The sequence below is a fragment of the Canis aureus genome, chromosome 7, assembly GCF_053574225.1.
Source record: "Canis aureus isolate CA01 chromosome 7, VMU_Caureus_v.1.0, whole genome shotgun sequence".
Classification (NCBI taxonomy): Eukaryota; Metazoa; Chordata; class Mammalia; order Carnivora; family Canidae; genus Canis; species Canis aureus.
Window position 1 is genome coordinate 49,854,128 of NC_135617.1, and position 18,557 is coordinate 49,872,684.

An 18,557-nucleotide genomic window follows, 5' to 3' on the forward strand; every position below is an offset into this window, starting at 1 on the left:
GAAAATATACTGTGTTCTGGAATATGTGACATTTTATCACATGTATATGCTGATGACCTATTATAGATGAAAACTAAGCTGGAGTCCTCTGAAAACTACAGATTTTCTAAGTTCCAGATCCATGAAATTCACAAAGCCAATAAATGGTAACTAGGACTTTCTGAGAAAATGCAGGATGCCCTTTTATGTTATTCTGATTACTATAACATTTACTTCCTTTTTAGCTGCACTTATATAGCTATTCATTACTATATATGTGCATTCTAAGCCTCCAAAATGATCAACTCCAGATATGAGAATGACAGGTTATACAACATTGAGTAAGTTGGCCGCAAATATCATCACTATCAAAATTGTCAAGAAGAAATAAAATGAAGGCCGGGGCACTAGGCAGAAATTGAATTGAAATAACAGACATGTGAAGAATTGCTCTGAATACCAATAACCATTTGCAAATTGCTCTTGTGGGCTAGAAGATGTAAGTTTTGTATCATGTGGGGCAGACCAGAAGTTAAAAGAACAGTTTTGGAGACAGAAAAAAGAGAGGAAGAGACTGGACAAGGAGGGAGGCAGGGAAAAGAGGTTCAGGAATGGAGGATGGTGGGGGAGAAAGAAAGGTGGGAGAAAAGGGCAGAGAGAGGGGTGAGAGGCTATCGCCTGCCTTGAGCAGCTCCAAAGGCAGGCACATTCTGCTATTGTGGAGTCTATCAGCTGGGCTGCTATAAGTTGCACATAAAAAGCCTTAACTCGGGATGCCTCAGTGGCTCAGTGGTTGAGCATTTGCCTTTGACTCAGGGCGTGATCCTGGGGTCTTGGGATCGAGTCCCACATCAGGCTCCTGCCTGCTTCTCCCTCTGTCTCTCTCTTTTTTGGTCTCTCATGAATGAATAAATAAATAAAATCTTTTTTTTTAAAGCCTTAACTTCATAGGCCTAAGCAACAAACTTCTCTTCAATATTTCAGAAATACTGCTTTTCCATCGTCACTTAGTTCAGTTGCTCAATTATGTTACAAGTGACAAGATTCTTCCCACTGTCCTTTTTTGGGGGGAGGTCTTTGAATATTAGCTCATTGGCAGGCTCCCACTCCCCAGGATCACAAACGGGTCAGTGCACCTCACAGCCTCACATTCCACGCAGTGCCCAGCAGCTGTGGAGGTTTTTATTCCAAGTGTCTTAAAAAAAAAAAAAAAAATCAATGAATATTTTCCCACCGCCATCCCAAACTTCTCATGTTTCATTGAGAAGATCGTTATATGCTCCTTCCTTAAATGGTAACATAAGAGAGGAATAAACCAGTAGAACAGACCAACTAAGGTTATGGGTGACCTTCAACAGATCAGTGTAACAGTGGAGAAAAAACCTGATGGGAGTACATTTTATGGTGAGATGGTGGGGGAACTGAGGCAGAGGAGTTAACCCTAAGGAAGGACCATATTTAGCTTCTCTGAGACAGGAGCAAAGGATGGAAACAGAAGAAGTTTTGAAGTTGACAGCTATGGGTTTTAAGGGCAAAGTAGATAATCCTGGTCATCTTTTTTCCAGGAATATAGGAAGTGAGGTCTTCAGTCATTAGTTCAGGGTGGAGTGAAGGCTTGAGAAGAATGGTATAGCTTGAAACCCACCTAGAGCTGATTAGAATTTATCTTACTCCATCCAACTTTTCCAGGAACTGTTGTGAGCTAAAATTAAGTGTATATATCTTTACCACTCTGTTTGACCTCCCACCTACTGAAAGCACTTCTTGGTTTCTAGGGACCACACTATGTATGTCCCACCACCTCTCTGGTCCCATGTTCTATCTCTAATTTTTTAGTCTCCTCTTTCTCTCCTTTTTGTTTAACTATAGACTCACAAATACAAATTTGCCTATATCTCTACCAGTCAAAATGTATACCACAGCCAGCAGTATTACTATTGCTTGGAACCTTTTTAGAAATTCAGTATCTCAGGCTCCATCCCAGGCCAAAATCCTCAAAGAACTCATATGCTTGCTAAAGTTCGAGAAGCACTTGCCTATTTGATACTTCTTCTTGGGTGTCTAATGGGTACCTGAAGCTTTGTGCATTCAAAATACCTGTACCAGTTACCCCTCATGCATTGTGCTGTAGCCCAATGTCTTTGCTCTTCAAACAACCCCAATTCAGACCCACCTCAGCTCCCATACCTTAATTATTTTCTCTGCCTGTAATGTTTTCCCTGGATCTTAGCCTGGCTCCTTCTTGTCATTCAGGTTCATCATAGATATCACTTCCTTAGTAAGTCTTTGTGGCCACCCCAGTCTAAAGAAAGGCCCCAGTAACTTTCTCTCATTTTGTTTAATTCTTATTATAGAATTTTTAACTCTTTGTATATTTAGTTGTTTATTGTCTTTCTTTCCCCCACAAAATATATGCCCCATGAGAACAATGGCTTTACTACACTTTAATTTACTTCCTTAGTGCTCAGAACATAATGCTCAGCTTCTGGCATAATAGCTGTCTAGTAAATGTTACTGAGAAGGAAAAATAAAAATAGAAATGAAATTAAATCAGACATTTGGGAACTTAAGGAAGGAAATAATTCTACTTGAACTCTGTCTTTTAAATATATTTCTTAATTTTATCCTTAGCCCTCATTCTTTAGGATTTATCTTTAAAGTAGTTTGACAGCAAAGCTTATCGAAAATCCTTCAAATCTATGTTGAATGACTGAACTCAAGAGTGGATACATATATACACCAAAAAGATTAAGAAATGTTAGAGTAACTAGTTTGTCAGATAAACAAATATTTTTTAAACAGTAATTAAACCATCAAAATTAGTACAAAAGTGATAATATTAAAAAAAACCTTCCTGACATGGAAGAAAGGCATTAGCTACCTTAAGAAGTGCTTATAATTCCTCTTTACATCTCTGTACCCCCATATTGTACACATTCACACAGTCTCCTGCATGCACATAAGACCATTCCATTTGAGCCAGTAAGCTCAGTTTCATCATCTAAACTTTCTAGAACCTATTTCTTTTCCTATCCAAGGAATCATAACAGCACTGCCTATTTACAAGACCACTGTAATACATCATCAAGGAGAAAGCCTGTTATGCCAGCTGTCATTTGTGTGATTAAGAGACATAGAAGTTTCATAATAATTTGATATCATACTCATTAACTCAGTATTTCTTCAGTAGTTCCCATTTATAGGTATTTCATAATCCAGTCTCAGCATGGATATAACCTTCAATTGTCTATGGCTGACACATAAACTTATTCTCTGTGGCCTCCATTTAGGCTACACATTTGATCCATCAATGGAGGGAGGATGGGAGTGGGGTGTGGATAATCATACTGATGCCTGAACTTCACCTCCAAAGATTGACTTTTTTGAGGTAGAGTAGAATATTAAGTACCAGGTTTGATTGAGTTTGTTTTGTTCTTAATGTATACAAAGCAGTCTCATGTGAAGCCAGAGTTGAAATCTCTATTCTAATATTGTGGTTTTCAAAATGTGGTTTCAGGGGGCACCTGGGTGGCTCAGTCGGTTCAATGTCTGACTCTTGACTTTGGCTCAGTTCATGATCTCAGGATTGTGAGATCAAGCCCTATGCTAGGCTCCATGTTCACTGGGGAATCTGCTTGAAGATTTCTCTCCCTTTCCTGCCCCTCCACCAACTGACACTCACTCTTAAATTTAAAAAAAAAAAAAAAATCTTAAAAATAAAATATGGTTCCAGGACAAGCAACACAGCTTGCTTTTTTTCTTAGAAGCTTTATTCAGATAAACCTGGGTCATTTGGCAGTCAGCTCACAAAATCTGGATCATTAATGTGTTTATAATCACATGAGGGACAGCAATATAATACCAATTTGTTAGAACGCGATTGGAATTTAACAGAAATGCAAATTCTTGGGCCCAAAGCCAGATCTACTGAATCAGAAGCTCTGGGTTGAGGCCCTGAGGCCCAGCAATCTGTGTTTTTACAGGCTCTCCATGGGATTCTCAGGTACACTAAAGCTTGAGAACATTGCTCTAGAGTGAATTTCTTTCCAAAACAGTGATTTACCACCTTTGTAATTAAGGGAGATAAATGGGCCCGAGTCAGTTTATTACATGTTCCACATTCATACAACAAAACATTCTTTCAAACTAACACTCATATGATCTAAACAGCCCTACCACTTCGCATTTCCAATGTGAAAAAAGTCTTATAAAGGATAAGCAAAATATGCAAAAAAAAAAAAAAAAAAAAAAAGTCAATATTGCCTGTCACATTCCTCTGCTTGACTATATCCCAGCTCCATAAGATGCAAGCACCATGTGAATAGAGTCATCAGAATTTCTCCAGGAGACCTGGATCTGAGATAAACCGGTTTTCTCTATGTGGTATTCTTCAAGCTTATTAGTATAAAAATAAATTAAAGTGAGTATTAGGGAGCACTTGGGATAGTTATAAAGGAAGACTAGAAATAATGCCTCAATTGAGGGAAGAAGACAGTGTCACCAAACTACTTGCCCAAGGAGAGAGAAGGTATAATGAACTTACTGCATATCCATCAGTCTTGAGTCTTTTCTGGCACCATCTGGTCTATTACTCAATGGTGATACAACCTTGGTCAGTTTACCTAATACCTTTAAACTTGAAACCTCAGTTCCTTCACCTGTAAAACTTCAATAGTAGTCCTTGTTTATAGATCTCTTGGATTTTATAAAATACTTACAAGTGTTTGGCAAAGTGCTGGACACTTAATAGTCAATAAATGTTAACTATTGTCAGTTTTACTATCCCTTTCTATGGAACTGCACTGGAGTAGAACTCCTCCTCCATTATGAGTTGTTTAGCTCTAAGGCTCTTATAAAAGATCACCCTTCATCCTATTCCATGTAAAGCATGCATTGTCTTGAAGAGCTTGCCATGAGCCCAGAAGAAATGGCTCACCATCAAACCTCAGAACTGTGTAATCTTAATTGACAGTCTTATGCTTTAGGTATTATGCTGCATCATCGACCCATGCATTCTGAATTGATTACCTTCTATATTTCCCATAACTATAGTTTCTATAAGAACTTAAGCATGAGATGTTTACTGTGTAAACTAATTTAATGAGTAAATCTGTTTGAAAAGTATCACAATAGGTTCAGTATCCCTGCAGGCATCACCTAACAGCAGGAATTTTCTGCCTGCCCTAGTTGAGCCATTGCATCAAGCTTATGTGGCATATGGAAGGGCTTATACTTTCCTAGGAATCGAGAAGAAGTATCTCAGAACTTCTGAAAACTGTCTTACCTGAACATTACTATCTCTAGCTAAGTCTTTAAGGCCCCTGTCATTGATAAAGTTAACCAATACATCACAGGTTAGCCAGACCATTACCCTGAAGCATCTGAATCTTGAAAAGATGCTCCCCAATCAGGATTTTGCAGTGGCCTATCTGTATATGAATGCCAATGTATTGGATTGTTGGGCAGACAATCAGGAAGCATTCTACAAGGCCTGCAGCATTGTTAGAAAACACTGTTTACTCTTCCTAGGAGCTTCATCTAAGTGCAACTGGATCATCTGGGAGTCAGCTGACAAAAATCAACATTCTGAATGTGTGTATATGCTAAAGAAGAAGGGAATAATTGAAATTGAAATACCAAGAACTTTTTTTTTTGGAGAGTAGTAAATTGAAAATATTTAGATTGTTAGATTTTGTTACTAAAAAACAATGTAGGCCCCCGAAAAAACTTCTTATCTTCTCATTTTAAAACGTTGCAAAATGACTGTTTTAGTGTACCTAACAATCTCAAAACTTTTCTTTTTGGAATGCATTTGTTAAAAACATAAAAATCTTATAAGTATGCATAACGACATTAGAAAAACAGCAATATTTTACTGAATTTCAAAAAAACTTTTCTACAGAACTGTTATATGGGATTTAAAACTTAAGTCATAGTTTTGTAATCATAGCCCCCAATTTACTTCTATTTAGATTAATTTATCTTTGGTAGCTTTCTTCTCCAACAGCTTTATTGACATATTATTGACATACAACGTTGTATAAGTTTAAGGTATACAATGTATTGATTTACACTGTGTAAATTTAGATATTACACAATGATTACTAGCACAGTAGTTAGCTAACACATTAATCACATCACATAATTACCAATACTCCACTGTGATAAGACTATTTAGAAGTTATTCTCTTAGCAACTGTCAAATATAATATACAGTATTATTAACCATAATCATCATACTAGAATGATGTAGCCCCTTTACCAGGGGCTAGGGTTGAAGAAAATGGGCAAGTTTTGGTGAAAGAGTACAAAGTTCTAGTTATCAAATGACCATGCTCCAAGGATCTACTGTCTGGCTTTTTTTTTTTTTCTTTTTTCTTTACTAAGTCTGTAAACTCAGGTATCTTTCACATTTGTGTAAAGAAAAGCCTATCTATAGACCTGTCTTTAAACAAAAGACAAAAAATAAAATAAACAAAAAATAATATGTCTTGGGTTTGGCATCTCTAAAGGCCTTCACAGATGTTGAGGATCAGAGGAGTTTAGGTTAGAATTATAGGCAGTAAGAAGGGAGAATTATGTGATGACAAATGTTAGAAGCATGTGTGGGGGTAGATGTGTTTTTTAAGGGGTTTATACATACATGTAAAGGATGGTGGACAACACAGACATTGCTATACTCCTAGTCTGCTTCTCCTCCTGGTATTTTAGCACTTGGATGAGTAGAAGCTATTCTCTGGTGGACTCTAACAGTACACCATCATCATTAAATATTTTGTGTGTATAGGAAAGATTGTCCTTCAAATTGGCATTTAGGGAAGCCATGCATTCATGTCAATGATACTACCTTTTAGAATTAGATTGCATTGTGTCTTTTCCATACAAAAACAAAACAAAACAAAAAAAACCCCTAAAATTTCACTGATGTAGTCACATTGTCTCTTTATTATGCTAATATTAAGATAATATTCACCATATTATTTTACCTTTTGCTAATAGTTAACATAATACCAATCCAACCACCCACATTATTCACTAAGCCTATCCAAAAGATATTCAGTTATTTCTAAAACTTGACACAAGAGGTATTTTCAATTTTCTAGTTAATTCACAAGAGTGCAAAAAATTTTCTAAAACCATTTCAGTGAGCCATAAACACATTAGCATCATTGGCAGAATATTTGAATAGGTGCCTAGAGTTGCAAGTCAGCAGTTTTGAAGGGGTATCATCTATTTCTATCTTTACATTGTTTGTTTTAGAAAAGTAATTTTTTATGTCTCATAACTTGTATATAATATCATTTACCTAGATGAATTAGGGACAGGCTGTTAAAGATACAGGACTTTCCCAGGTGAGTGAAAATTTCCATGTTATATCCTAACTACCTAAAGAATCAAATTTCTGTAGGAAATAATTAGCACTCAGTATTTATTTCTCCTCCAGTTTTAAAAACTCCTCACAACAAACACGACCATTCTCAAAATGGATTTTCATCTACTATTCAAGTTTACCTTTGTTATCCTCTACTACTTTACACAGTCTCCATTCAAATGCCCTCAAAACCAAACTACCCCCCAACGTCCTGCCTTTCCTTATGCTCCTTGGCCTCTGCTATCTTCTCTCTTGGGTAGCTGCTCTTCATCCAGCATATTCCCACTGGAACTTGTTTATACTTGATCACTCTTCAGTGTAATTATTTGCTATGTACCCATCTGAGGGGACTATGAACTTCTGAAATCAAAGTCTGTATCATATATACTTTTATAGCCCCTGTGACTCATGATATCTAACACATTATAGAACCTCATGAGTATATGTTGCATGAACAAATGAATTGACATACTTTTACCTTAATAATATGGGGGCCTTATTATAAACTTCATTTATTTCTTTTAGTTCATTAGTTAACAGTCTCAGTTGCTATTAAGATATATAGGGTAAAGTATAAGCCCTGCCCTCAGTATCCCAAGACTGTGTTGTTTTGGGAAACTATGCCTTTATCTTCCTAATTTGGCAGAGCTCTTACTCTTATCTCACCTCTTGGCATTTTCTATTCCACCTACTATTTAAAAATCCCTGAAGATGGAGAAGCTCAGCAGAATCTCAGAAGCCAAGATATATTTAATGTTTGGAACACTTTTCCTAGAAATGCCTCACATACACGTTAGTATGGTGTTAATGAAAAGTATAGGTTCTCTTGTGGGTTAAAAAAAAAAACAGGGGCATTTGGTGGCTCGGTCAGTTAAGTGGCCAACTCTTGATTTTGGCCTGAGGTCAGGATCTTAGGGTCATGGGATCAGGGCCCATGTCAGATTCTGTGCTGAGCATGGAGCCTACTTGGGTTGTCTCTCTCCCCCTCTGCTCCTTCCCCTACTCACTCAACTCTCAAACAAAAACAGAAAGAAAAGAAAAGAAAAGAAAAGAAAAGAAAAGAAAAGAAAAGAAAAGAAAAGAAAAGAAAAGAAAAGAAAAGAAAAGAAGAAAGAAAGAAACAGAGGAATACATTAGTGACCTGGAGGATAGAGTAATGGAAAGCAACCATGCTGAACAGAGGATAGACCAACAAATACTGCATATGGAGAACAGACTTAGAGACATCAAGCTTAGTAACATTCATATTATAGGGATCCCAGAAGGAGCAGAGAAAGGGGCACAGAAAATATATTTGAAGAAATAAGAGCTGAAAACTTCCCTAATCTGAAGAGGGAAACAGAGATCCAGATTCAGGAGGCACAGAGATTCCCTAACAAGTTCAACCCAAGGAGGTCCACACCAAGACGTAAAATGGCAAAAAATAGTACTAAAGAATTTTAAAGGTTGTGAGAAGACATCTACATATGAAGGAAACCCCATAAGATAATAAAGTGATTTTTCAGCAGAAACTTTGCAGTTCAGAGAAGAGTGGAATGATGTATTCAAAGTAGTGAAAGTGAAAAATCTGTAGGCAAGAACACTTTGCACAGCAAGGCTATCCATCCATCAGAATAGAAAGAGAAAAAAAGAGAAAAAAAAAAGAATAGAAAGAGAGATTTTCCCCAAACAAAAGTTAAAATAAATCATGACCTCTAAACCAGCTATTTAAAAAATGATAAGGGAGACTAGGAATGGAAAACAAAAATCACATGAGTCAAGAAAAATAGGAAGCACAAAATAAAAGGATATAAAAATTGTTACCAAATATCTGAAACATGAAGAGAAAATAAAGAGTTTAAATTTAAGCTCAATTAAACTGATATATGCAAAAGATGTACATAAACTGAATGTGAACAAAAAAACAGTAGTAGATATGCAAAAGAAATAAGGAATAAGGAACCCAAATATGTCACTAAAGAAAACCAAAGAACCATGAAAGAGAGAAAGAGAAGATAGATCAGAGAAAAATGACAAAAACAACCACAAAACAAGTAACAAAATGTCAACGAATACGTATCTATCAATAATTACTTTGAATGTAAATGGACTAAATTCTCCAGTCAAAAGACCGGGTGGCAGGAGATTTTAAACAAACAAACAAAAGTGTATTTTCTGCCTACAAGAGACTCATTTCATACCTCAGGACACCTGCAGATTGCAAGTAAGAAGATGGAGTGATATTTATCACGGAAATGGAGGTCAAAAGAAACCTAGAGTAGCAATACTCCATCAGACAAAATAGGCTTTAAAACAAAGACTACACCAAAAGACAAAGAAGAATACAACATAATAATAAAGGGGACATCCAAAAAGATATAACCATTATAAATCTATATGCACCCACATGGGAGCACCCAAATATGAAAAATGGTTAATAACAAACATAAAGGAATGAGTTGATAGCAATACAATAATAGTAGGGGATTTTAACACACCACTTACTTTGATGGACAGATCATCCCAACAGAAAATAAGGAAGCAGTGCCTTTGAATGACACACTGGACCTGAGGGATTTGACATATTCACAACATTCCATCCTAGAGCAGAATACACATTCTTTTCTCTTTTTTTTTTTTTGTATTTTTTTTTAATCAGAGTTTGATTTACCAATAGAGTATAACACCCAGTGCTCATCCCATCAAGTGCCCTCCTCAGTGTCCATCACCCAGTCACCCAAACCCCCCACAGACCTCCCCTTCCACTACCCTTTTTTCATTTCCCAGAGTTAGGAGTCTCTCATGCTGTGTCACTCTTTCTGATTTTTCCTCATTTTCTCTCCTTTCCCTATAATCCTTTTCACTATTTTTTATATTCTCTGTATGAGTGAAACCATATGATGATTGTCCTTCTCTGATTGGCTTACTTCACTCAGTGTAATACCCTCCAGTTCCATCCACATAGAAGCAAATGGTGGGTATTTGTCATTTCTAATGGCTGAGTAATATTCCATTGTATATATAGGCCACATCTTCTTTATCCATTCATCTTTCAATGGACATCGAGGCTCTTCCACAGTTGGCTGTTATGGACATTGCTGCTATAAACATTGGGGTGCAGGTGTTCCGGTGTTTCACTGCATCTGTATCTTTGGGGTAAATCCCCAGCACTACAATTGCTGGGTTGTAGAGTAGCTCTATTTTTAACTCTTTGATGCACCTCCACACAGTTTTCCAGATTGGTTGTACCAGTTCATATTCCCGCCAACAGTGCAAGAGGGTTCCCCTTTCTCCACATCCTCTCCAACATTTGCTGTTTCCTGTCTTGTTAATTTTCCGCATTCTCACTGGTGTGAGGTGGTATCTCATAGCGGTTTTGATTTGTATTTCCCTGATGGCCAGTGATGCGGAGCATTTTCTCATGTGCTTGTTGGCCATGTGTAGGTCTTCTTTGGAGAAATTTCTATTCGTGTCTTTTGCCCATTTCATGATTGGATTGTTTGTTTCTTTGCTGTTGAGTTTAATAAGTTCTTTATAGATCTTGGATACTAGCCCTTTATCTGATATGCCATTTGCAAATATCTTCTCCCATTCTATAGGTTGTCTTGTAGTTTTGTTGACTGTTTCTTTTGCTGTGCAGAAGCTTTTTATCTTGAAAGTCCCAATAATTAAGTTTTGCTTTTGTTTCCCTTGCCTTCATAGATGTATCTTGAAAGAAGTTGCTGTGGCCAAGTTCAAAAAGCATGTTGCCTGTGTTCTCCTCTAGGATTTTGATGGATTCTTGTCTCACGTTGAGATCTTTCATCCATTTTTGAGTTTATCTTTGTCTGGTGTAAGAGAATGATCTAGTTTCATTCTTCTGCATGTGACTGTCCAATTTTCCCAGCACCATTTATTGAAGAGACTGTCCTTTTTCCAGTGGAGAGTCTTTCTTGCTTTGTCGAATATTAGTTGACCATAGAGTTGAGGGCCCATTTCTGGGTTCTCTATTCTGTTCCATTGATCTATGTGTCTTTTTGTGCCACTACCACACTATCTTGATGATAAAGCTTTGTAGTACAACTTGAAATCTGGCATTGTGATGTCCCCAGCTATGGTTTTCGTTTTCAATATTACCCTGGTTATTCGGGGAATTTTCTGTTTCTGCACAAATCTTAAAAGATGATTTGTTCCAACTCTCTGAAGAAAGTCCCTGATATTTTGATGGGGATTGCATTGAACGTGTAAATTGCCCATGGTAGCATAGACATTTTCACAATATTAATTCTGCCAATCCATGAGCATGGAATATTTTTCCATCTCTTTGTGTCTTCCTCAATTTTCTTCAGAAGTGTTCTGTAGTTTTCAGGGTATAGATCCTTTACTTCTTTGGTTAGGTTTATTCCTCGGTATCTTATGCTTTTGGGTGCAATTGTAAATGCGATTGACTCCTTAATTTCTCTTTCTTCAGTCTCATTGTTAGCATATAGAAATGCCACTGACTTCTGGGCATTGATTTTATATCCTGCCACACTGCCGAACTGCTGTATGAGTTCTAGCAATCTGGGTAAAAGAATACCCAAGTCTTTTGGGTATTCTTTGTATAGCTCATGTCATCTGCGAAGATGGAGAGTTTGACTTCTTCTTTGCCAATTTGAATGCCTTTAATGTCTTTTTGTTGTCTGATTGCTGAGGCTAGGACTTCTAGTACTATGTTGAATAGTAGTGGTGAGAGTGGACATCCCAATCGTGTTCCTGATCTTAGGGGAAAGGCTCACAGTGTTTCCCCATTGAGAATGATATTTGCTGTGGGCTTTTCGTAGATGGCTTTTCATATGCTGAGGAATGTTCCCTCTATCCCTACACTTTTGATCAGGAATGGATGCTGTATTTTGTCAAATGCTTTCTCTGAATCTATTGAGAGGAACACATAGTTCTTCTTTTTTCTCTTGTTGATGTGATCTATCCCGTTGATTGTTTTATGAGTGTTGAAACAACCTTGCATCCTGGGGATAAATCCCACTTGGTCACTGTGGATAGATAAGAAGTGGATAAATCTCACTTCTTTTTTTTTAAATTTTTTTTTAATTTATTTATGATAGTCACACACACAGAGAGAGAGAGAGAGAGAGAGAGAGAGAGAGGCAGAGACACAGGCAGAGGGAGAAGCAGGCTCCATGCACTGGGAGCCCGACGTGGGATTCGATCCTGGGTCTCCAGGATTGTGCCCTGGGCCAAAGGCAGGCGCTAAACCGCTGTGCCACCCAGGGATCCTTAAATCTCACTTCTTAATGTACTGTTGGATCCTATTGGCTAGTATCTCATTGAGAATTTTTGCATCTGTGATCATCAGGGATATTGGTCTATAATTCTCCTTTTCGGTGGGGTCTTTGTCTGGTTTTGGAATTAAGGTGATGCTGGCCTCATAAAACAAGTTTGGAAGTATTCTGTCCCTTTCTATCCTTTGGAACAGCTTTAGTAGAATAGGTTTTGTTTCTTCTTTAAACGTTTGATAGAATTTCCCTGGGAAGCCATCTGGCCCTGGACTTGTGTCTTGGGAGGTTTTTTGATGACTGCTTCAATTTCCTCCTTGGTTATCGGCCTGTTCAGGTTTTCTATTTCTTCCTGTTCCTGTTTTGGTAATTTTTGGGTTTCCAGAAACACATCCATTTCTTCTAGATTGCCTAATTTATTGGCGTATACCTACTCATAATGTTTTAAAAATTGCTTGTATTTCCTTGGTATTGGTGGTGATCTCTCCTCTTTCATTCATGATTTTATTAATTTGAGTCTTTTTTTCTTTTTAATAAGGCTGGCTAATGGTTTCTCTATCTTATTACCTCTTTCAAAGAGCCAACTCCTGGTTTTGTTGATCTGTTCTACTGTTCTTCTGGTCTCTATTTCATTGAGTTCTGCTTCAATCTTTATTATCACTCTTCTCCTTGGTGTAAGTTTTTTTTTTTCTTTCCCATTTTTTCTCCAGTTCCTTAAGATGTGAGGTTAGCTTGTATATTTGAGTTTTTTCCAATTTTTTGAGGGATGCTTGTATTGTGATGTATTTCCCTCCTAGTACTGCTTTTGCTGTATCCCAAAAATTTTGAATGGTTGTATCATCATTTCATTAGTTTCCATGAATCTTTTTACTTCTTCCCAAATTTCCTCGCTGACCCATTCATCTTTTAGTAGGATGCTCTTTAACCTCCACGTGTTGAGTTTCTTCCAAATTTCTTCTTGTGATTGAGTTCTAGTTTCAAAGCATTGTGGTCTGAAAATATGCAGGGGACAATCCCAATCTTTCGATATTGGTTGAGACCTTATTTGTGACCCAGTATATGATCTATCCTGGAGAAAGTTCCATGTGCACTTGAGAAGGATGTGTATTCAGTTGCATTCAGATGCAAAGTTCTGTATATATCTGTGAAATACATCTGACCCAGTTTATCATTTAAAGCCCTTGTTTCTCTGGTGATGTTGTGCATAGAATATCTGTCATTTGCAGAAAGTGTCATGTTGAAGTCTCCTATTAGTGTATTATTATCTAAGTATCTCTTTACTTTGGCTATTGATTGATTGATCTACTTGGCAGCTACCACATTAGGGGCATAAATATTCATGATTGTTAGATCTTCTTGTTGGAAAGACTTTAAGTATGATATAGTGTCCCTCTTCATCCCTTACTATAGTCTTTGGGATAAACTTTGATTTATCTGATATGAGGATTGCTACCCCAGCTTTCTTTTGAGGACCATTTGAAAGGTAAATGGTTCTCCAACCCTTCATTTTCAGGCTAGAAGTGTCCTTAGGTCTAAAATGAGTCTCTTGTAGACAGCAAATAGATGGGTCTTGCTTTTTTATTGAGTCCAAAACCCTGCATCTTTTGGGGGATCATTTAGGCCATTCACATTCAGAGTAATTATTGAAAGATATGAATTTAGTCTCATTGCAATACTTATTCAGTCCCTGTTTTTGTGGATTATTTATTTGGGCTTCCTCTCTCTTTTACAGGGTCCCCCTTAATATTTATTGCAGAGCTGGTTTTGTGGTCACATATTCTTTCAGTTTCTGCCTATCTTGGAAGCTCTTTATCTCTCCTTCTATTCTGAATGAGAGCCTTGCTGGATATAGTATTCTTGGCTGCATATTCTTCTCATTTAGTTTAGGACCCTGAATACATCCTGCCATCCCTTTCTGGCCTGCTGTGTCTCTGTGGAGAGGTCTGCTGTTAATCTAATATTTCTCCCCATGTAAGTTAGGAATCTCTGGTCTCTTGCTGCTTTAAGGATTTTATCTTTATCTTTGGAATTTTCAAGTTTCACTATTAAATGTCAAGGTGTTGAATGGTTTTTATTGATTTTGGGGGGGGGGGAGGGGACCTCTCTATCTCCTGGATCTCTCTATCTCCCTCCCCAAATTAGGGAAGTTCTAAGCTATGATTTGTTCAAATATGCTTTCTGGTCCTCTGTCCCTCTCGGTGCCCTCTGACACCTGAATTATATGTAGATTCTTCCTTCTGAGGCTATCATTTTCCTTACCCTTTCCTCATAGTCTTTCTTTTTCCTCAATTCCCTTCCTTGCTGTGAACCTCTCTTCTATGTTGCTCACTCTTCTACTTCATTAACCCTTGTCATTAAGACCTCTAGTTTGGAATGCATCTCAACTGATTTTTAATTTTGTCCTGATTAGATCTAAATTCTGAAGTCATGAAGCCTCTTGAATCCTTTGTTTTCCAGAGCCACCAGTAGCTTTATAATTGTGCTTCTCAATCAGATTTCTGACATCGAATTGTAATTCAAATTCTGTAACTCTGTGGCAGAGAGTACAGTTTCTGATTCTTTTGTGGGGAGTTCTTCCTTCTAGTCATTTTGCTCAGCGCAGAGTGGCTGTAGGAGTGGGCTGAGTCAAGAATATCAACCATGACCTAAGTAAATTTCACCCTAGATGATTCTGACGAGGTCAGAGCCCAGAAAATGAAAACAAAGCCAGAACAAAATAAAACAAAAGTACCACTAAAGCGAAAAAATTTTAAAACAAAGTAGTAAAAAATAAAAGCCCAAGAATCCCAAAGAAGAAAAAAAAAAAAGAGAGAGAGAAAGAGAAAAAAAATCAGAAAAAAAAAAAAAAGAAAACAAGGAAGGGGTGACAGGGAGACGGTGGTGGTAATCAAGTTGTAGTGGAGGGAGAATGTAGTCTACCTGAGGATCCTAGAGGGTAATCCTCTTGGTTCTGAGTATATTGTTCTGTATGTTAAAAGATGCTCAGTCCCAAATTTATATAAACCAGAAATACGAGTAGAAAGCCCCACCATTGACCACCAAAACCTAAATGCGATAGAAGAGGGGGCAGAATGGGAATGAAGAGAGAATATAATCTCACAGAATGAACCAGCACGATATACCACTTGGTTCTGGGTGCATGCTGGTCATGTTTTAGAAGGTATCAACTTCCACCATTGTAAAACAAATGAGGCAGAGAAAACAAACACAAAATAAAAAAACATATCTTGTATACCTTCCAAAATTGAGTATGTTGAAGGGAACCTAAAAGTGGAAAATATATCTAATACCTGTAATTGTAGAAATCTAAAAGACAAAAAGGAAGAGACTTAAAAATGAAGAGGTGGTAAAATATTGTAGTTAAGGTGGAAAAAGAAAAAAAATGGAAAATTTTAGTCTGATAAAAACGAGTTGTACTGGAAAAAGAGGGGAAAATGAAGGGGTATCCTCTGGTTCTATATACTGTAAATCCCTCGACTTCCCCTGGAGCTTTCCAGCGCTGCTGGGTCCAGAACCTGCTCTTCCCCTGTCCTTCTAGCTGGTCTTCTGGGGGAGGGGCTGCTGTGCTCTCAGGTGTGTGCACCTGGGGGAGCTGCCCCAACCCCCCATGCCGGGTGCCAGGGTCAGTGGGAGCTGGTTACCTCGTGAGGCCCGTGTTCCCTGGCAGCCCTGCCTCTCCCAGGCACAGTGACACCAGGAGGGACAACCCCACTGGCGGTAGCCAGCTCTCCAGCCCTGGAGTCAGCTCCCGCAGTAACTACCACAGTCTCCCAGTCTGCAATGGCCTAGGTGCTCCAGGAGCGGCAGGGGGCGCTGACCTGCACAGTTTGGGGGGCCCAGCGGCAGGAGTGTCCTCACGGTCCTGTGTCCTCCCAGCCTCTGCCTGTCCCGGGAGAGCGCAGGATCCTGGGCTGTGTCCCCCAGCGCTCTGGGATCTGGGGCCTGCGCTGCTGGAATCGTGCTCCCGAGGCCGCGGCTCCAGAAGGCAGCAGGGAGCAGCCCCCTCTGCCCAGAGCCCCCGCCTGACCCCCGGCTTCTCCCCGAGGCCCCGCCGCCGGGCGCTCCAGCCCTTTACCGAGCTCCATCTGCAGTGTGGGGCACTCTCTCCGGGTGTACCTCCTCTGTTAGTGACCCAGGCACCTGACGGCCCCACCGCCCCTCCTGTGGTCCTGCCCGAGTTCCCTGCTGAGCACCTTTCCCTCCGGGAAGAATCCGGTGTGGATTTTGAAAGTTCCTGCTTCCCCAGGGCTGGGCTCTCCTGTCCTGGGGACTTTCCCTGCAGGCCTTAGCTGGCTCCTCCCGGGGCCCCTCCCCCACTTGATTTTTTTTCCCCCTCCTTCCTACTTTGTTAGAAGTGCAAACCCTTCTCTGCGTAGCTTTCTGTTTTCTCTTTAAATCTCAGGTCGAATTTGTAGGTGTTCAGGATGATTTGGAAGTTACCTAGGTGAGTTGGTGGGACCGGATGAGCGGAGGCCCCTGCTCGCCCTACCTCCCCCCCACATTCTTTTCAAGTACACAGAGAACATTCTCCAGAACAGATCACATATTAGGTCACAAAACAAAACTCCATAAATTCAAAAAAGGTGAAGTCATACCACGCATGTTTTCTGATCACACACTTTGAAATTAGAAATCAAACACGAGAAAAAAAAATCTAGGAAAACTTCATCTTAATTTTAGATCCATTATATACTCCTATATACTTGCCTGTTTCTGTGCCAACCTTTATCTGTCTCTGTCATAATGGCTCCAAATTACTTCATTTGATTTGACTCGCTACCTGGCCTCAAACTCTAGCATGTGTAGACAACCATGTACCATTTTGTAAATTTACTTATTACCTGTCTTTAGTTCTTTGTTACAATGCCCAAGTTAAAAGACATAGTATATACAGAATAATATAAAATTTACAACTCTGAAAGTCTAGGCCTTTGCATACCTTATAAATTTTCATTGATTTTTCCGACCTTTAACAAGTATTTATAAATGAAGTGGAGAATAAAAACACACACACAAAAAAATGAAACCAAGAGCTGGTTCTTTAAAAAGATAAACTGACACACCCTCAGCTAGACATACTTGAAAAAAGAAGGCTCAAATAAAAATCAGTAACAAAGATATTACAACTGATACCAAAGCAATACAAAGCATTATAAGATAAATATATACCAATGGATAAATATATACCAATAAATTAAATGACATAAAGATATAGTTAAGACCTAGACATTTTTAAAAAAATATTTTATTTATTCATGAGAGACAGAGAGAGATGCAGAGACATAAACAGAGGGAGAAGCAGGGTCCATGCAGGAAGCCTGATGTGGGACTCCATCCCGGGATCATGCCCTGAGCTGAAGGCAGACACTGAACCACTGAGCCACCCAGGTGTCCCCCTATACAATTTTATAAGAGTATATCATGAGTATATAGGAAATATGAATAGATTAATTAGTGATAGGGAGATTGAGCAGTAATTAAAAGCTTTCCAACAAACAAAAGTCCAGGACCAGACAGCTTCACTTGTGGATTCTACCAAACATTCAAAGATGAATTAAGAATATTAATACTTCTCAAACTCTTCCGAAAAAGAGAGAGAAAGAAAGAGAGAGAGAGAGAAGGGAGTACTTTCAAATTCATTTTCCAAGGGTGGCATTACCCTGATACCAAAACCAGACAAGGACAACAAAAAATTACATGCCAAGATTCCTCATGAACATAGAAACAAATATCCTTAACAAATATTGGCAAACCAAGTTTAACAATACATTAAAAGCATCATAACATGATCAAGTGGGATTTTGGGGATGCAGGAATGATGATTCATCTGCAAGTCAATCAACATGATACATTAACAAAATGAAGGTTAAAAATCTCATGATCATCCCAAGATACGCAGGAAAAAACATTTGACATAGTTTCATATGTATTTACAATAAAATAATAAAAAAATCCTTTCAACAAAGTGGGCATGG

General features: G+C 38.4%; 1 long non-coding RNA gene across 2 annotated transcripts in view; it reads right to left on the reverse strand.

Moving 5' to 3' along the window:
- The window catches only part of LOC144317337 (uncharacterized), a 161,388-nt gene extending 144,289 nt beyond the window's left edge, over nt 1-17,099 (reverse strand). For both annotated transcript variants that reach the window (XR_013383304.1, XR_013383305.1), the window contains exon 1: nt 17,023-17,099. This is a non-coding gene — a long non-coding RNA (uncharacterized LOC144317337). The remainder of the gene's footprint in view (nt 1-17,022) is intronic.
- Between the last annotated feature and the right edge of the window lie 1,458 nt (nt 17,100-18,557).